This window comes from Phasianus colchicus, chromosome 4, assembly GCF_987193195.1.
Source record: "Phasianus colchicus chromosome 4, bPhaCol1.hap1.1, whole genome shotgun sequence".
NCBI lineage: Eukaryota > Metazoa > Chordata > Aves > Galliformes > Phasianidae > Phasianus > Phasianus colchicus.
Genome location: NC_143439.1, coordinates 15937366 through 15957570, shown reverse-complemented (window position 1 = coordinate 15957570; position 20205 = coordinate 15937366). Strand labels below are relative to the sequence as shown.

Below are 20205 nucleotides of genomic sequence, written 5' to 3'. Positions count from 1 at the left end.
TTTGGTTATTTAAAATCAATATTTACAGAAAAACACACCCTGCATTTCAGCACTGTTACAAAGATAATTCTGCATACAGGTCCTCACTGTTTTATAGATTCCACCCACACTTGCTTGTTTTTCTGACTAGATTTTGATCCAGACAACCATTGCCTTTTAGGACTAGATTTTAACCACGGAAACAAATTATGCTGTTAACATGCTTAAGGCTCCTTCAGACTAACTACTAGTAACTATGCAAACTACATAACTACAGTACATACATACAATACTGTATGGGAACTGCTGAGTCATGGCCTGAACCTCTGATTAATCACCTGAGGTGAGCAATGAGGCAGCCCTGGGAGCACAGGTGAAAGCAATTCACCTGTGCTGCAGGAAGGGGTGGAGCCTGGCTCCACCTCTCCTAGACCCATTTAAGAGCTGACTACCAGTGCGGAAGCATCTCTCTCTCTTTGGAAGATCCACTCCACTGGAGTTTCCTGAGCGAGCCCACGACACAGGTAAGCCTCCTATTTATTCTCTTTGTCTCACTGTGCCTAGCTCTCTTGCTTATTTCATTATTATAACATCTTAATATTATTCAATTATATAGTATTCCTTTATATATTTTTCATTGATTATACGAATGCAAACTGCATAACTATGCAACTACAAACTAACCAGTAAATATGCAATATCCTTCAACACAATCACAAACTATTTCTTTGGTTACTATGCTGCACAGAGTCAAAAATAGATTATTCTATGGAAACAAGGTTATTATTTGCTGTGACAGGGTTTATGCCTGATACTATTGGTTAATACACAGGACATGCTGTTATTTTGTCTTCTCATTCAGATCAGTGCTCTTACTCCTCTACGTGAGAAGCAAGTACAATTGGGTACTGTCATTCTGATTCTGCCAAGTCTAGGGACTATTTTTCAGAAACAATTCAGGTCAGTTTCACTTTTTTTTTTCCCCTTAAGATCATTGACTTAAATTATTCCTTCTTCGCTACCACTGATTATAATTATATGAAAATCTTAGATTCTTAGTGTCAAAAACATTTTCTGTTGCATTGTCGTGAAAATTGATATTCTTTAGCACATAGTGTAGATTAAGTCTGTTAATAACTTGCATGTTTAAATCTGCACTACCATGTTTTCTGTTTTTATACTTTAACTTATATACTAAGAGTAATTTAAAACCCACAGTTGTTCTATGTAGTATCCAGTTATAACAGCGTTACAGCCAGGAAATCAAGCAAATTATGTTTAATAAGCTCAGAACTCCTGTTTGAACTACATAAATGAAACACAATCGTATGCATCTGCCTCTGACAATGATAGAATAAGACATCTTGTAAATGACTGCAGTTCACATTTTAGTGTCTATGTTTGACTTCTCTACTGAATACCATTGGCTTTCTGTTGCTGTTTATAAAGGAGACATGCTCCATGGGGAATAGACAAGCAGCAAAATTAATCATCTCAGGGTTCTGTTGCCATCAAAAACCACCCAAGCTTTGCTTCAAGAGACTCTTAATGTATTTACAACCCACAGTTTACTCCCATCTACTCTATATATGGGTGACCTACATAACATATGTATGGCAGCCAGTAAAGACTCAATATATGTTGACAGTGAGCTGTCTGATGTAAGGACCAACACTCTAATCAGATGTGATGACGTGGATAAGAGTCTTTACATACAGCAAAAACTACAAGAGCAGCCCACTTAACACTATTTGGAAAATACAAACTGTTGTAAAGTGAGACTAACAAGATAAAAGTAACTTAAGACTTCAGAGATAAGAGTATCATTTGGGGGCTTTTGTTTTTAATAAACACTGCTGTTTCTCTTTAATACATTTACTCATCAACAGATTTCTACTTTGCTCGGAGGCTCAGGTGATCTCAAGCTATGTTACAACAGTGGTTACAGTAGCCTTGTTCTCCTCCCAGCAACTAACTCCATGGTCCTCCTTTCTACTTTTTCATCATTCCTTGTAGTTTCTGATGGTTTTGAAAGTCATTGCCAGCAAGCACAGGATTAATGAGACTAAGCAGCTCAATTCATTCATCCTTGCAGCTTTTTGGTTACATGCAAAACATGATCCAGCACTGCACAATGAGAGTGAAACCAAAATATTGCTGGTTTTGGCCAAAAGGAGTGATATCATTAGCCAGGAAGATCTCTTGCATGCATATTTATACGAGCATATTCCACCACATGAGCTTTATTTCTCAATAGTAAAGGAATCATAGAATCATAGAAAGGCTTGGGCTGGAAAGGACCTTTAAAACCATCTAGTTTCAACCTCCTGTTATAGGCAGGGACACCTCCCATAGACCAGGCTGCTCACAGCCCCATTCAGCCCGGCCTTTGAATGCTTTCAGGCAGGAGGCATCCACAGCCTCACTGGGCAATCTGTTCCAGTGTCTCACCATCCCCACAGTAAAGAATTTCTTCCTGATATCTAGTCTAAATCTAACCTCTTCCAGTTTAAAACTATTTCCCCTCATCCTGTCACTCTCTACCCTCTTAAAAAAATCCCTCCGCAGCTTTCCTGTGGCTACAGTATTACTAGAAATACTACGCTATCATACGAGTTGAATAAAAACTCGTTCTTAAATGTGCATCACAGAAGAGTTTCTGTTAATACAGAGGTAGTGTTTGCAGCAGGAATATATCAAATGCCACTGGATCATTCTGTACTTTGTTAGGAATAAGATTTTCCTATTTTATTCATTATACTAAACCTGTGCTCAATTAAAGTAATCCCACTTCCTTTTAATTGCAATCAGTCTTCCTGCTGCAAAGGCAGTTTAGTTGCTGTGGATTCTCTAGTGGCATTTAGGTGTCTTTTCAAAAGACACAGACTTGCACACAAAAAAAGAAAACTGAAGCATTGTGGGATGGTATAGGTGGTATCTGAGCACCAAAATTCTGGTTACAAAAATCCTGAAAATCCTATCCCAAGAAGCCACTGAGGCTAATTTTTTTGTTTTTCTTTCTGTAAATTGTGGAGAATGTTTTTTTTACTATGAAGAATTAAGTACCATTCACTGTGAGGATTGGAATGACTGAGCCTATTGCATCCTTGAAGTGTATCCTGAAGCAAGTCACTGTTTTCTCAGCTTCACCTGTATAGTATTATATCATAGTATCTTCCTCAGAGCAAGGATAGATATTTAACCAATAACATAAACATGTAGAAGTTTTGCAATCCTTAATTATATAGTACTAAAATAAGAAGGGTTATGAGATTGGCCAATTCTTTCATAATGCTGGTGTTTTTTTAAATACATTAAAAATAAGAAACTGTCAGAAAAAAATTCCAGGACATAAAAATCACTTGTTTAGTCTTTCACTAACCATTTGTCAATTAGCAGATTCTGGAGGCAGGTTTATAGGAGAACGTCTCTTAGGACTGGATACCCAAAAGCCTCCAGCTCTGTCAAGACATTAATTCATGAGGAGACCAAGAGTCTATGCCTCAGACACACGCTGTAAGCAAGCACACCACTCAGTACTGCCTCCTAGCGGAAACAGTAACATCACTTTATGCTCATCTGTAGTATACTGCTTCTCAGTCTGCACTTCCTTCACAAGGGGACTGTAAGTGTTTGTGAAACATTTTTCAAAAGCTACTTGCAATTTTATAAGCAGACACTAACTATATAACTGTATGTCACTAACTTTGTGAAAATATAATTGAAACAGACCCCTGGATGTAAATGTGAGAAATACAGAAGAGAACACTTATAAAACGTGCTAACACATTTTTTAGAAGGAGTTCTGTATTTGAAGTACACTATTATATGATAATGGTATTAAATTAACCTGGTTTTGCAAAGATGTTTGACAGTCCTTTCTAAGTCATATTCTGTTGTCTGTCTTGTCTACAGAAGAGCATTTGAAGAATTACAAGTGCTTAATTCAGAAAAAAAGATGAAAGAAAAACCAGTCTAAGAAATATACATAGATGGACATTATTAAAAACAGTATGTAAAAAAAAAAAAAGGCAATGCCAGTTGTTCACTGGTATTCACTCTAGACACTCTAGACAAAAAAAAAAAAAAACACTGCCTGCAACCCCAGAAAACTGTTTCCTCTTGTTTGCTTTTGTTGTGAAAGGGCAGTGCAGAGGTGGGCAATGAATTTGATGACTCTTGGAACTGCTGAAGACCTTTTGACAGACAAAATCTAGAATATTCCAGTTATTTCTCTACTGAGAAATCCTGAGCAAAGGATTAAGGGTATACTGCAAAAGCTTATTAAACTGTAAGCACAATCCATGGGCTCTGTAAATAGTGAGAACACTCGTAGAAAGTGTCTGATATGCACATGCTCATTAATATTGTTTTGTTTAGCTAAAAAACTACATCTGATTTGAAAATAATTTTTAAATGTATGAATTTCAGTTCAGACTGTAACCTCCATCTCAGAGGTTTATTGTTTAATTGCAGCATAGGTCAAGACACAAATTCTAGTACAGCCTAGAGAAAAGGCCTATTACATCTTGAGTTCTTCTCTGATATCTAGCAATACATCAGCACAAATTAGAACAGTATTTGTAAAACCAGATTATTCTTAGAGACAAACTGCAAGTGTTTACAATCATAGCAACCTCAGTAGTAGCAATTCCAGAATGAAAAACGAAGATCTGAAATGTATAAAAATTATACCAGAGTAAAAATGCAACTGCTATTCCACAGACTGCAGTAGTCATTATTTTGTAATTTTAATATGTGCAAAGTACCCACCATGACAGTATCTTAGACACATTTCTCAAACTTTCTAGACCAAAATTTATGTAGATTGCAACATAAAGCACTTAAAATTTAAGAAAAGCTAGATTTAGACTGATGCTATAAATGTCAGTCTCTCTTAATGCTTTCCCAACCTATACAGTGTAACAGAGCACTCCGATGAAAATAACAGGCTATTGTAATTGTACATTGTATCATAATGCATTCACTTTAAAAGGCAACATTATATTTACTTTCATAGAAAGAATAAAGCAAGTATTTCATTTTAGAAGCCTGTATTTGTCAAGAACAGAGAATCTAAAGGCTTTTAGCAAATTGACTTTTTCAACTAGTAAAAGGTAGCACATACGAGTTTTCCACAGTTACAACTCTGGCACTGGTGGTAGTAATAGAAGTTAGAAGGAATGTTGAAGGCATTGAGGCTCAAATTGCTGTCATTACTGTGGGAAAATGCTACATCTAGTTGTAGTCTCTCAAACAATCCATCTAGCCTAATTTAGTTTGATGAACCATCAAGATTCAAGTATCGTACCTAAGTAGGATTTTCTAGAGATGGTCTATATAAATTCTTAATGTGACTTGAAACTCACACTGTTCAAATGTAGTCCTCTATACCACACTTGTGTTTTTAAATTGAATTATGTAGTATTTTATGGCATTTAACAAATTTAATGATCAGAAGACAGAATTTTTTACAGCTGTGTTTTAGAAGAACTACAAGCACGCTGAGAACTGAGGACAACTCTTCTAAGCTTATATTTACAGTGACCTGAGTTATCTCAATTTCAGAATGAAGATGAGCTAAAGCATTTAACTCAGAAGGTTTCCATTTCCTATTCTAGAAAGTAAATTGTTTGAATAAGAATAAAACTTAATTCTTCCTGTTGTAGTAATAAATTGTATCTTGCCATTATTCAAAGAGTCTTTTACAGATACAGAGCTACACATCACTGAACACTGGGAGCATTCTCTTATACACTGTGGTTTGTGCTTATTTCTAATAATAATATTAACTATAGTACCTGGCAAATGTAATTCCAAGGAATTTAAATTTACTTTCTAAAATATGCAATTCTCACATGCAGCCACTGGATGGACTTACAGAGCTAGTGAATATTTTTGGTTGTAGACAAGATACACAATTAGGTGAGCAATTAAGAAGTTTCCCTTCTGGGCAGCCAAAAAATTTCTTTAGAAAAGGCCTGAGCCTACAAAGCAAGATGCAAGAAGGACTTTTGATCTCTTCTCTTCCATTGATCTTTATTTTTCAGCACCATTAGTTTAAGAAATACTAGGCTGTGGAAATGAAAGAGTGATAGGAAAACCTGATTGTAGGAGAACATGTAAGCCAGTGCTAAACATGATTACTTGGTACTAAAGTTCTAGGATAAAAGCACTAAAAATTGTACTGAAAAGAAACAGTCTGGAAACAGAAGCAAAACAGAGTTATTTGAAATTCAGTTCAATTTTTTGGAAACATACTACTTCAAAATATCCATACTCTGTAAGAATGATGTTGGGAAATATTTGCTTTAGACATCTCACTTTTTTTCTAGAATAGGAATCACATGACAGTTTGAATTTTACTGCGTAGCATTTGAAAAACGAGGCTTGCATTAAATCATATATATGTGTGATTCCATACCTTTCAGCACTTGTGTAGCTAAGAGTAGTAGGTATCAGTTGTGGCAGAAAAATTCACTAACTCTACCCAACTTCTTGAACTTCAAGTAAGCAGGGTCATTGTGGAGGAACGAAGTTAAACTCAGGACTGAAAGCATAACGAAAAAAGAGCTCTTGCATAAATCTCTCTATACCTGCTGTTCTAAAGCTGAGACAGTGACAGACACTGACAAGGCCCCATCACTCCCTTGATATAACCAATTGTAGGATATAAATGTGATTACACTGTTTTATCACTTTATTCCACAGTCATCTCCCTTTTCTGTCCCAAATTGTTCAGAATGGCACCAAACGTACCTATAGCTGAGATAACTCTGCATGCCTGAATTTCTTTTGTCTTTATTACTGTTACATACAATCTACTGTTATATATAGACTTTCTGTAGTGAGTGAGTATCCTCCAACTACTTAAATGCATGGGATGGTGTTGCTGAGTATATTGCCAGGATGAATGAGATACAGCTTTATAAAGCACACGAGCAGGAAAGAAAGACTCTATCTGGTTCTGGTTCAGTATGACTGTCTACTGCTTTCAGCCCTCTTCTGGAATAAAATAGAAAGGAGCCTACAAACATCTCAGCTATCAACCTATATCGATCCTATTTAACTTCTTGACCCTGAGAACAGTAACTCGTGGATAAAAGGAAAGCTGCAGGAAAAAAAAAATCATTCTAGATCTCCCCAGTATTTTGCTGCTTTCCACCATATTCTTTAAATTTGTCACTTTTAGAAAAGCAAATCAAGCCTGATGCAGGGCCCAGAATACAGTAACTGAGCAGCCACATTCAAAGTTATGCATGTACTTTAACAACATCCTAAGTCATGAGATGACATCCATGAATTAATTGCCTGTGGTGATAGGGCATGGAATAAGAAGGAATTATACCTCTTAAAATTATAATAATCATAGTGCCCATCATTGGATACTGTTTGGAAAAGAATGTAATATTCCTCTAGCATGCCAGGTCTTCTGAATGCCATATGCTGTCCTGATCTCAGATGGGGGAATTACATCTGGAATAAAAACCTTGCAGTCAGTAATGGAGATTGCATGCTCTTCTCTCCCTCCCCACCTCTCTGACAATTACAGACAGTGATCTGCAGGAATGAAGTCAGGCTACAAGAATACTGAATGACTGAATCAGGGACTTGGAATGGGACTGGCAACTGTAGAGTCTGCCTGATATATACGATTGCCTAAAAGAAAAATTGTGACAAACTAGGTTCTCTTTTACCTCTCTCTATACAACTGTATTTTCTTCCACATGTTTCCCTAATACATCCAGTGTCACATCAAATGTGTGTGCCGCCCTGCTAAAAATCTCCTGGAAAACTTTATACCTCAGCCAAGAATGCTTCCACTGCAAAGCCCCTGAGCATGACTTGCTATTCTTGGCTTGTTCTGCCCTCCTTTAATTTCTTGACCTTGTTCTGGAACTAGGTGTTGGTCTGCTTTTAATCATGCCAGACTAACCAAACAGCAATCTTCTCATACCAGTGCTGATTTAGGAAACCTCTGCAAAGCTGTTGCTTTGGGAATCTTCAAGCATACATAGATTAGGTCACACACTTCCTTTCAGGGTAGCTGGCACAATGAGTTGCCAGCTCCAAGCTGGGACAATAAGCTGGGTGGGGCAACATCCTAACATTACAGAGTTCAATGTTAATGGAGTCTATGGAATTACTTATACCACTAATCTAACCACCTACATAAGCAAATCAAGTGAATCATCTACCTCACTGGTCTACCAAGTTTAGACACACGTGATACTAAGTATCACACGAATTAGATTTTTAAAGTGCTTCTAAATTACATATTACAATTCAAGCTACTTATAAACACATATTAAATTTAGGAGCGGTCCTCCTTCAGGCAGAATATCTAGGTAATTTATTGTTCTGGATGAACCATTGAGTAAGTAGCTGTTGATTCCTACGAATAATATATTAGTTAAAAGTTCTCAAACCAAGGAATTGAAACATAATTTCATTATTCTGTCACTATGTCAAACTTTTCAATCTGCTCTAGTTAGGAAATATGAAATAAGTATTTATAATAATAAATAAATATCTTTTAATGAAATATCTGTCAGGCAATTGGTTTCTAGAGGTAACAATAACAAAGCTGATTCAAAACTCCTAACCTTTTATACTCATAGATCATTCAGAGATTGTTCAGTAAATTGCTTTATTTGCATTGGATGTACCACTCGAATCATTCAAACTAGTAACCTGCGCTAGTTACCGTTCACCTGAGAGTGTAATGGTAAACCTGTCCTATTACAGCCAAATGACAAATATCAGAAAAAATGTTGCCAAGACTGAGGATTTTGTCTGTGTTGAGGCCTGTGAATTCCCACCTGCTCTGTGCAATGCCACTGCACATATATTAGGTCACAGTACAGGCTAAGAACAGCTTGGAAAACTGCAAGTGTGGGTGACATATGACATATAATATGAATTCCCCTCACTTCATTAACACCGTCTATTTTCTTTGACACGTAAAAAATGTTCTAGTAGTCAATCCTTGTAATTCATAAAATTGGCTTTAACTTTTTTTGGGACATTCACATCTGCCACACTGAAGAAGTAAAAACATTACAGTACCTGTATTGCTCAACTCCAATACTTGAAATGTCTAAACCTTGTGTCAAATTATTTTCTGCTTATCTAGAGTGCTTGCACATACTCATGCTGACATTTCAGTGTTTATTTCACATTAGCTTTTTAAAGGCACAAAGACTATTAGTGCTTGTTTCCACGTGCTCTGCAACTTATTTCTACCCTATTTAGGGTTTAACTTCTGACACCATACACATAGCCTTTGCTCACCAGAAACAAACACAAATATCCATGCAAATACAAAGGAAGAAAGAATTTGAAAGTAAAAATAGTAATTTGCAATTCCAAAACAACAGCTGAAAAAATGGATAAATTTTCTGTCCAGGAGGAGATCTATTATGCTTCTGTGTAGTCAAATTCCAAAGTCAAAAGTTGGCAGCAACAAACTTCTCTCCCCACTAACACAGGTGTATCCAGAGCTGATCAGTGAAGCTCAAAGGCAAGCTCAATGGAGCAAATCCTAATCCAGAGGTAACTCTACCCTTGTTCTGTTCATCTTCTGTGCTTTAAAACTCCTTGTACTATGTTATCTGTGCTTGATTTTGATCGTTGCTGCTTTATAATGAGATATGTCTTCTTTATGAGTTAGCTCTTAACTTTGGAAAATGAGATGTGAAAATGTTATATAGCGTACTTTTCACTCAGAAATGTGAGTCTGTCACTGCTTGCTAATGTGCAGACTGCATGCCACAAACCCACCCTCTCTAGAAATCCAACCCAAATGGGGTAATGGATTCCTTCAAAAGGAGTGGGGGTGAACAATGTAGGATATTAATTTTAAATACCAATATGCGTCAGTGTGCACCAATACTCAAATTAATTTTATCTGCCTCCGTGATCTATCCATGATTCAGAACCTCTAGATGATCTCAGAGCATTACAATGGTGAATGATGCTGAGAATCAATGGAATAACCTTTGTATCCATGCGTGAGTTGTGTTAAGAGCTTGCTCACAAGCAAAGATCAGTGGAAATATATGCCACAATTACAAAGCAGCGTCAGTGGGAAAGGAATACACAGTCTAGCATAAATCACAAAATTCATAGTATATATAGAACTGAGAAGTATATTACAATCTTTTTCATAATGTGTTTTTCTTGAATTAGGAGTTTCCAAATAATGCACTATTATGCATGAATTGCTTAGATAAACTTGAGTGGCAATATCATTTTAAGTAAAAATAGAAAAATGTTTCTCCATAGAAATACCCAAGGATTATAACTGTGATTTCACTATCAGCTTGCAAAAAGCCAATCTGCTTGCACAGTTGTGGAAAGCAGCTATTTTGTTCTCTCCTCCATCTCTGGCTGTAAGCCTTTCCCTTGCCTGGGCTCTGTGCCATAAAACAACACTATTCCCTCAACACAGCTACCTTACATTAGGCCAGCTTAGAGAACACAGCAGCAAACTCAGTGATGAGTGGTATAGAGGTCTTAGGTAGCATGAAGGTGATATATTAATAAGGTTTGAGTGACTCAGGAATCCAAAAATCTGTTTTCATATTTAAGCTCTTGATACAACAAGATACAACTCAATCCAAAACAACTAAAGAACTGATCAAGAAGCTCCTTGAAGATACCATCTTAGCAAATACTTACCTGGAGCAGGTCAAAAGGGCAGAGTCAGTGCATGGTTACTAGTGCTCTGTTCCACCTACTTAGGTGTCAACATGCAGAAATTCTATTATAGTAACAACTCCAATTCATAGTCCTTGGTCTGAGCTGGGAAATCTAGGCTAATTTCTTTTTTGGCCAAGAATGGTGGCCAAGAACAAATCTCTCTAACGTGTGCTCTGATCACTAGCCTAACATTTTGTTGTTGGATAAAGGGTGGATTAAAGGAATTGGCCAGGCATTTGTGATACTTGATTTTGTACAATTTGAAGAGAAAAGGGGATGTTAGGTGCATTGGGCAAGATAAGAAACATGTCACTAAATCTTTAGCGTAAAAAAACCCAATATACAGAATCAGAGAATATCCTGAGTTGGAAAGAACCCTCGAGCTCCAAGTTCAACGCCTGGCGCTGCAAAGGACCACCTAAAAATCAAGCCATGTGTTTGAGAGCATCTAAATAACAAGATGACAAATAGTAGTTCTACAAGTAAATACAGGGGGAAAAAAAGGATTTAACATTCGTATATGTGAGATATTAATTACTGTCAATTAAAAACAAAACATCGACAACCCAAACCACAGACTTGTCTTACAAAATTTTAAGGGTGATCTTTTTTCATGCATCCAGATCGAGGCTGCATTTGTCCCACATTAATTTACTTCTTCAAGCCTTCAATTTCTACTGTAAGATAGTAATCATACAGAAGTCACTATTCCCATCTCTGCAAAGTTACGTGAATAATGATGAGCAATGACAGGTATTTCTAAAATGTAGCTTATGTGGTTGTAACTTCATCAACTCAGCCAGAATGTCTCCAGAATAAGTAGTGGAGATGCATAACACAGAAACATCCATCAGACTTTTTTGAAAAAGTATAGACATTTAATCGTTCTTACTTTCGGAGTCTTCTTTCCTTGATTGTATAAATAAGTGATGAGACTATACAACAATTTTCTATATCATTCACAGAACTTTGATCCTCAGCCTTCAAACAAGTTAAAGCAATTTGAAGTAGTCTTCAGATTGGACCATCCTGCTAGACCAGTACAACAGCTGCTCTTTACCTAGGAATGTTTTCATGAGTTGCCAGTCAGGTCATCCAAACTCTCAGTTCAAAGAGCAACAGAATCAGCTACCATATTCTCACATTTCCATAGGAGTTCTTACATCAACACAGGCCATCTCACTTAATTGAATTCCCAAGTGCAAATCAATAGAAAAGAAGAGCAATACTAGCCACAATCTCTGCTGATCACCAGATTAGTATTGCAAAGACAATCATAAAAACTACCTGCTCTAGTTAAAAACTGCGTTCAGTAACAGAGATTCGTTTATTTATGTTTCGGAGAATATATGTAAATCAGTTGCAATGTTATTTCTAATTCACTTTCACAACAAAGGGTAAGAATATATTTATTCAAGGAGATTAGGTTATATCAGCTCCTCTTGGAAGCTGATAAAAAAGGAACTGCATGTGTCATAATAAGGTAACACTTGTATTCCTGGCTGTAAAATGTCTGCAATTTAATCAGATTTGAACTTTGCAGTTTGTGCACCTGCATAAGTTCACAGTTCTCTATTCTCTGGACAGACCAAGCCACCATAGCAAGTTCCTCTTTGCATTTATAAAAGGAACTGAATCGTAGAGTCATAGAACCACAGAATCTTAGAAACGCAGAACGGCTTGGGTTGGAAGGAACCTGAAGGATCACCAAGTTCCAACCCCTCTGCCACAGGCAAGGTTGCCAGCCACTAGATCAGGCTGCCCAAGGCCCCATCCAACCTGGCCTTGAATTCCTCCAGGGACTGGGCATCCACAGCCTCTCTGGGCAGCCTGTTCCAGCACCTCACCACTCTCTCAGTAAAAACCTTTCCCCTGACATCTAATCTAAATCTCCCTTCCTTTAGGAAAAAACCATTCCCCCTTGTCCTATCGCTATCTACCTGTATAAAAAGTTTATACTCATGTTTATAAGCTTCAAAAAACACAGCTTTCCTAATTACAATCATTTGGGGATGAAGAGCTTGCCACTCTACACTTGATTGCTGATAATGGTCATAAACATATAACAAGTCTAATGCCATTCTGCTGTATATTTGTGTATTTCAGTGTACTTTCAGAATGATATTAAATTTAGCTTACAGCCAGCCCATTGGGATGAGAGGAGAAAGATGGGAAGCAGCACCTATGCTGTTCATTAACAGCTATGGTGAAAGTAAAAGGCAGGAGACCAGAACAAGTCGCCTGCTGTATCTGAAAGACATGGTAGGGATCTAATTCTGAGCAGGACACAGAGACTGCTGAGAGTAGTGACATTAATGGTTGGTGGCCGGGAAGTGCTATAGCATCCTATAGAACAGCTGAGAAGATACTAGATACTGCAATATCTTAGAACAAAAAGAAGTGTTTTCTAAAACAACCTGTTATACCTGGACAGGAAGAAAAGGGAACAGTTTTCCTCTGAACTTGCTCTTCTTAAAAGGACCTTACGCTGTTTCTTCTCTTCTAACTGTGGTAGACTTAAGAAAACAGAAAGAAATAGATATTATCAGCCACACATGGGACTCCTGCAGTTAAGAAAACTGCAATTTCCTACAGTACAGCAAAGAATATAGAGAATTTATCTGAGATATGAGGTTTTATGATTCTGTTAGCAAATATCTAAGAAGCATCAAAGACACACTACACAAAATGGTTGGAACCAAAGTACTCTCAAACGATTGTAGGAGCAGCAGAAGGAGCGCAGGTACAAATTATAAAAATACAGCTATAAAAATGCACAGAAACACTGTCAAATCAGCAGAAAATTATTGCCCTCCCCACCTCATTTTGTACAGAGGGAGATCTAGAACTTACATATCTATGATGATAAGTTTAGAAATGGGCTTCTTAAAATTATTTAAAATAAGTATGTAATAGTGGAAACAGAACTCCTGATTTTTCATAGGCAAGGATTTTTAAAATGTGCTTGTAGTGAACAGCGATCTTCTAAAAAATATAAAGAAGCTTTTATGAAATAAAGAGCAAAATATGAAGCTCCCAGAGAGGAAATAATTTTAAAATACTAGTTTTTAATCAATAAATACTAGGATCCTACTTGAAGGAACACAACTTTTTAAAAATAATAGACCAAATTTTCTTATTAAATAATTATTTTCCTTAAGAGTTTTTTTTCTTTTCTTCTCATGTGTGCAGCCTTTAATTAGATTGTTCAGACATAAGCAGTATTAGCTACTCTGTCACAATTACCCACATTTTGTAGCTAATTAATCCTTGAATAGTCTTAAGGCTACCAGCAATTTTAGTACAAATGGCAGCCTGAGGCCCCTAGGAACTGTTCCAGCAACCAAGAATAACTGGAACAGAGAGTTGGGCCAGCCGTGACCCTTTCTCCTCAGCCAAAACCTAACACATATCTACTATGCCAAAGGCAAGAATAACACAGAAATGAAAATACTCCTGAGTGGCTAAACGTGCTCTCTTTATGGCCTTTTAAAACTAATGGAGTAGCATAAAGAGGCTATGGGGAAATGGGAAATAGGACCTTCTAAATGTTAAAGCATTGGCAGGACCACTAAGGATTTTTCAGTTTTGCACTGCTCTATTAAAACAATAGTAAAAACACAGCTTCTAACACAAGACTTTTATTCATGGATGCCTCACATTGCAGTAATTTTGTTGAATGAGTGTTGAATGTGCATAAAATGCTGTGACTCGACAATATTTCATGTGTATTTTACAGGGTACAAGTAACTTCACAGGGGATACACAGGGGCAGCAGTGCAGCATAAAGACCTGGGACAAGTAAACTGATTTGGGCTATTCACTTGTGGAAAACTAAAATTAACATAAAAATTAAAATGAGAACTTCAGCTTCAAATACACAATATGTTAATTCAGATTTTGTTCCACAACTTCACCAAACAGTACTATATTTGCAGAGAATGGGGAATTCCTTTTTAAAACCTTGTGAAGGTTATGAATGATCCTTTTCTAAGTGGTTACATCCTCACTGAAGGTTTAGCCCTTAACTTCTGTTTTTGTTAACCCCTTCAATGTAGACCAAAGTTTTCACAGAAAAAAAGAAGTTTCTCATCAGATTCTCAAAAGGAACTGACTTCTTACACTGCATGACTATTTGATCTGGTGCAAAAGAAGAGGTGACCGCACCTGATGCAAGTCTGAGGGAAGAGCAGAACTGGCCATATCCATTGGCTGCTCTCTGTCTGAATTAGGCGAGTGGTAAAACTGCAACCCTTTCAAAACCATTCTGGAAACTACTGTCCAGTGAACTGTGAAGAACAAAAGAATTGGTAAAAAATGTTGCAAGACTATTAGCCTTCAAGTTAGTAGGCATCCACTGTGCAGAGTTGGCAACTGCATTCTTTTAATTTAATCTTTAATTTATCAGCGCTGATGAGCAAAGTGATATAAATGTGCCCACAGATGTGTCAGCATTGCTGAGGTTGACTGTGAGATAGACACTGGACTCTGAGCAACAGTAATAGCTCAGCTCAGCTGTCAGCAGCAACACCACAAAGCCACACATGAAGACACGTTGCCTCTGGCAACAATACTAACTTAAGTTACTTCCAACAACTTTTCCCTCCTTCCTGCCTGTCCTGTTCCCTTGACAACCACATTACTTTATCAACAAAACTGGTTTTTAGGCTGCAGTGTGAATTGGGCTCAGGGCACTAAACAGGTATTAAAGAAAAACACTGCAAGAATATGTTGTCGGGCAGTTTAAACTGAATTAGTCTCCTGATTCAGTTCACAAACATCCACATAAACAGTTGTGTTGACACTGCTGAAAGGGTGTCAAGAACAAGCAGCTGGCAGTTGAGGTGAGACTTGGGAACGCCTTAATACAGTCTGCTGCAAGGGAAAACAGCACATGAAACAATACATTTACTGTATCCGTCTTGGCACAGCACACCCACGTGTGTTGGCCACTTCCAGAGCCAGAGCCCATGACTTTATGTGCTGCCATTATATGAAGCACCAGTAATCTTTTACCAATCTTTTTGATGAAACTTGCCTTCCTTTCTGGGAGGAGACTGGGAATTGGATAACAACTGAATGTTCTTAGTACATGACTGCAATTTACTAGCCTAAGGGAAAACAAAAGAAAACCATATCTATATTGGGTTCCACTGAAGTACAGGCACAAACCTCAATCCTTCTGACTGGTATCACTAAGATACTCCCTACTCCAGTATCTCAGTGTCAGCTATGCTAACTCCGTATCTAAAGCTCTGCACAAAATTCACCCAGGGTGTAAGAGCTGTAACATTTCCCAAAATAACTCCATTGTTCTGACTCTCAATTTCCTGCCCGTCGTCTTCCCCCAGCCTCAGAGTCCAAGACTAGAAAAGGCAATATTTCTTCCTGCAATGGTCCTGCTCATAGATCAGATACTAGGATAGACATATTGTAGGACAGATATTGTGGAAAAAACATTTGAACAAGATAGCCATACACTAGGGCAAGTCACTACCCTTGGAGATATTCAGAACAACTTCCCTTTTTGTTACATTTAATCCCCCCTATAAGTTCGCTATGTAAGCAATTAGATAATACTGGTGGCTTTGAGGAACTCAATGCCTAGTAGCAAAATCCCGAAAGGTGAAGAATCACTGTTAAATTTTCAGTTTTTATAGTACCAAAGGAGAAAGCATTGATTTGGATTTTTGAGTCTCCTTCCAAACACTGGAGAACCTATACCTTTTTCCACCTCTTTTTTTAAATTTCAAAATGTAGACCTGATACTGCTAATAGTTGGGGAAGAATAATAAAGCAAATGGGGGCTAGTTTTCCACACGAGGCATGTTCTCACTCTTGATACTGCTTATAACACTCCAAAGCCAACGTGAAGACAGTGACAGGGAAGACAAAGCTACATGTAATTCAGAAATCATTCTGAGGGCTAAAGCTTTGGCATAAGTATTAGGCCTTGATGTATGTTACCAAAAAACAAAACTAAAAAAAAAAAAAAAAGTAAATGCCTGTTTACAGGAACATTTATTATTTTCATTTTCTGTAAGGCTGTAAGGTTGTAGAGACCTACTCAAGAAATCGGAAGATGGTTTTGCCTTGCAGTATGAGAGCCTAAGCATCTTTTTGTTTAGGGGGACTTCTTTTCCTATCATCTGTGAGAAAATCCTAAGTTGGAGTTCCATTTGCCACTGCTTTGCAATGAGATTTAAGTGCACTGGAGTTAACAGCATAACAATTATAATAATTACATACAATTATAAATTATCCTGTGCAAAACATTTCTGTGTTTTGCCTTAGTGGTGCAATATAACTTATTTTAAAAGACATGTATATTAAAAAAAATGTTTAGAAAGGTTTTTGACATAAAAAAAAATGCATTAGCAAGGTTTCATAGACATTACTGTTTAATGATGAATTATATCTTTTGTGAATGAGATGCTCTTACTCAGACACATTTTGATGACAGCATACTCTCTGGAGGCTGGTATGACTGGCATGGGAGCATAGAGAGCAGTGGCCAGCAGTTAAGGGCAGTGGTTCTTAATAGACTCTCTGCAGCTTACTGCCAGAGCTCATCACTGACAGAAGACAGGCTAGCAATCCAGATCATAGAATCAAAGAATGGCTTGGGTTGGAGTGGACCTCAAAGATCTCAAGCTCCAACCTGCCAACCTCCATATCTAATACTAGACCAGGCTGCCCAGGGCAGATGCTGAGAATGTAAGCAGGAAGGAGGAGTAAAAAACAGGACTACATCTGCATTTGAGGGATCGGGTCTCTGTGTACCAAAGATCTCTTGGATACTTGGTTATACACGCATTATTCAGTCACAACACACTTGCTATCCTTTTCCACGCCGTCTAGCAGTTTAACAAACCCAATCATTTAAGGGAATCAGACCCATCAGAACAGCTATACTCAGTATTTTTCAGTCTTTAGGACTTGCGATTTCCTCTGAGTCTTTAAGCATCCAAAGCTACTTAGGAAAACGTGTCTATAGCATCTGTGGCTCAGTAGCTGTACCCCCTCAGTCCCAGATGCACTGTAATCACTGGTAGGATAGCTATTGTTTCTTCTGCAGGTAAAGTCAAATGACAAATCACATTACTGACTATCTACATACACAGCAAATAGCTATGTATCATGAAAACTTTGTGTATTTCAGCAAATTTCTCTTGGAAGAGTTTTCTATTAATGCTTTAACAAAGCATCACTTTCCAGAAAATTCAGTGCTGCAGCATGTTTCACATTATCTTCTGCATACTTAGCACTTGCATATAACGTAATACGATTGCAGTAAAATAACACTAGTAGTGCAGATTACATCTAAATGGTTACAAGCCCAACATGTGTCTTTAGAACATTATGTGCACTCTTATTTTGTAAGAACTGAATAGTGATATGCAGTCAAGAGTCTATGTCATTCCTCCACAGAAAACTGTATCAAAAATACCAGTCTCCCAGTACAATCTGGTGTCATTATGAGAACAAATATAAACTTCTAAGAGGTGAAAGTGGTAGCAGAAATAGTAGGAGGAAACTGCTAAAGACACTTTTCAGCCCTGACAAGAATGATTTTTTCAAAGTTCACTAAAATTTTTCAAGAGAAATGGAAAGACTCCTTTGCAATTTTTGAATATTCCAAAAGTGCTATATTAACACTATCTTATCTAATCCACAGCTCTAGAAACTCTTAACTAAGATCTACATAATAAGAATTGTTGCTAAATTTAGAGTGCTGTTTACACAAGACAGGCATGATACTTATTATAATTCCAATTTTTAGAAGTCGTGTATCTGTAAAAGTTTTATTACCATAATTCTGTCAGTTAGGAGAACATTTTCACTGATATATACCAGCACAATTAACATAGATGCAGTTGTACTAGAACAAAGCTGACTTACAGCGTACAATACATGCCGTACTTCACAGAAGTATATCTGCATTTGTATAATTTCATATACCTTACAGTATCTTTTTCAAATTATTCTCTGGAATGGAGGTACAGGTAGGCTCTTACCTCAAGTTTGCCAGGAACAATTATTTCTTCAGTTTATCCTACACCACCACTCACTTTTGCCAGGTTTGTTATAAACTTCCAGTTCCATTTGTTTCCATAAACTAGACAGTTTAGAGGAAAAAAAAAAAAAAAAAAGAAAAATCAGAGACAATATCAGTTTTCATAACCTCTGTTATTCTTCAGTTAAATCGGTTCTATGGGCTGGTCCATTATACATCCCTCAAAAATTGTTGTGCTTGCCCAGTAAAGACTGAATTGCAGGTATAAAAATGAGTAGCCAGGGTTGTTTAACCTATGTTAAGCAGAACTGGCACTGAATGTTGAATTGCAGTAGATTACACCCCAGGGCCAAAGACAGACAATACTTCAGTGACAGTACATTCATACATCCTAATGGAAATAATGACAATTAGCAAAACTTCAATGAAACCTTGAACAATCTCAGCCAATTTTTATCAAAGATAGTAATATCTCTATACACTAATGGGTTCAACCCTTAGATTTAGGAAAACTCAAAAATTATTCATTTCACCCTCTAATGTTCTTGTTTACTATCTTTACCTCCAGTAACTTCTGTCATGACAATTCATCTTCAAGATGAAATGCCAAAGATAAGACACAGCAGTTGCATATTTAAAAGAAGAAACATGGAGGGATGCACAAAATAAAATCTTCCTCTTTTACAATATGAGCCTGAACCTAAACCTTTAATTTCAAGAATTATATTTCTAATTATCATATGAATTAATGTTTCCCATGTCGTTGTTTACATAAATACGTAAGTACACTTGGGATTTCTGTGTACATCATATTCTAAAATATTTCTGTATGTGCCTAAGGTATAAAATACTGTTTGAATTTGTGACGCTTCCATTCTTTTCCTCTGAGGAAAAGAAATGTCAGTCTTTCTACAGTTAATCAGATGTAGACATGCACAGACTTGAAAAAGATTTGTCTAAGGACTTGTTAGGGTTTACTGCATGTTAGTACGGTAGTATCCTGTGAGATAGTAAATACCTTGAAGAAATAATTTCGTCCCAGGTGAGTTCATATCAGATGAGATACTGTCTGTTTGTACTATTCTACTATTATGCATAGTAAGCAGGCATATCTCCTGCTCAGCTGACAGAAAGCTGGCATAAAATCTGAAAAAACACTGTAGCATATGCTCTGGCTGATTTGATAAAAATGCAGTCATGTATACACACCAACACAGATCAAATTTTTACTGCCAGAAAATCCAGCGTGCGCAGACTTGATATTACTTGATACAGAACCACAGACATATACTGCTTCATATTTTCTGTGTGTTTTTACTTACTTTATGATGAGCATGAATAAAGCGTACAAGTTTGTTTGAAATTTCCTGACCAAATACTTGTGTGAAGTGACCCTACTATAGTATAATGGTTCTTCAAGTAAGGATAAACATGATCTCCACACAGCATGAATGCCTCTTTTATAACATTGGTATACTTGATTTTGAACATCCATGGTCTAAACA

General features: G+C 37.0%; 1 protein-coding gene across 4 annotated transcripts in view; it reads right to left on the bottom strand.

The window, feature by feature from the left end:
* JADE1 (jade family PHD finger 1) overlaps positions 1–20205 on the bottom strand; it is a 149904-nt gene that overhangs the window by 123951 nt on the left and 5748 nt on the right. For 3 of the 4 annotated variants that reach the window (XM_090138739.1, XM_090138738.1, XM_090138737.1), the window contains exon 3: positions 18702–18802. The gene's annotated coding sequence lies outside the window, so the exon portion shown is untranslated. Of the gene's footprint in view, positions 1–13109; positions 13190–18701; positions 18803–20205 lie in introns of those variants that run through there. The other variant, XM_090138743.1, reaches the window with a different exon arrangement.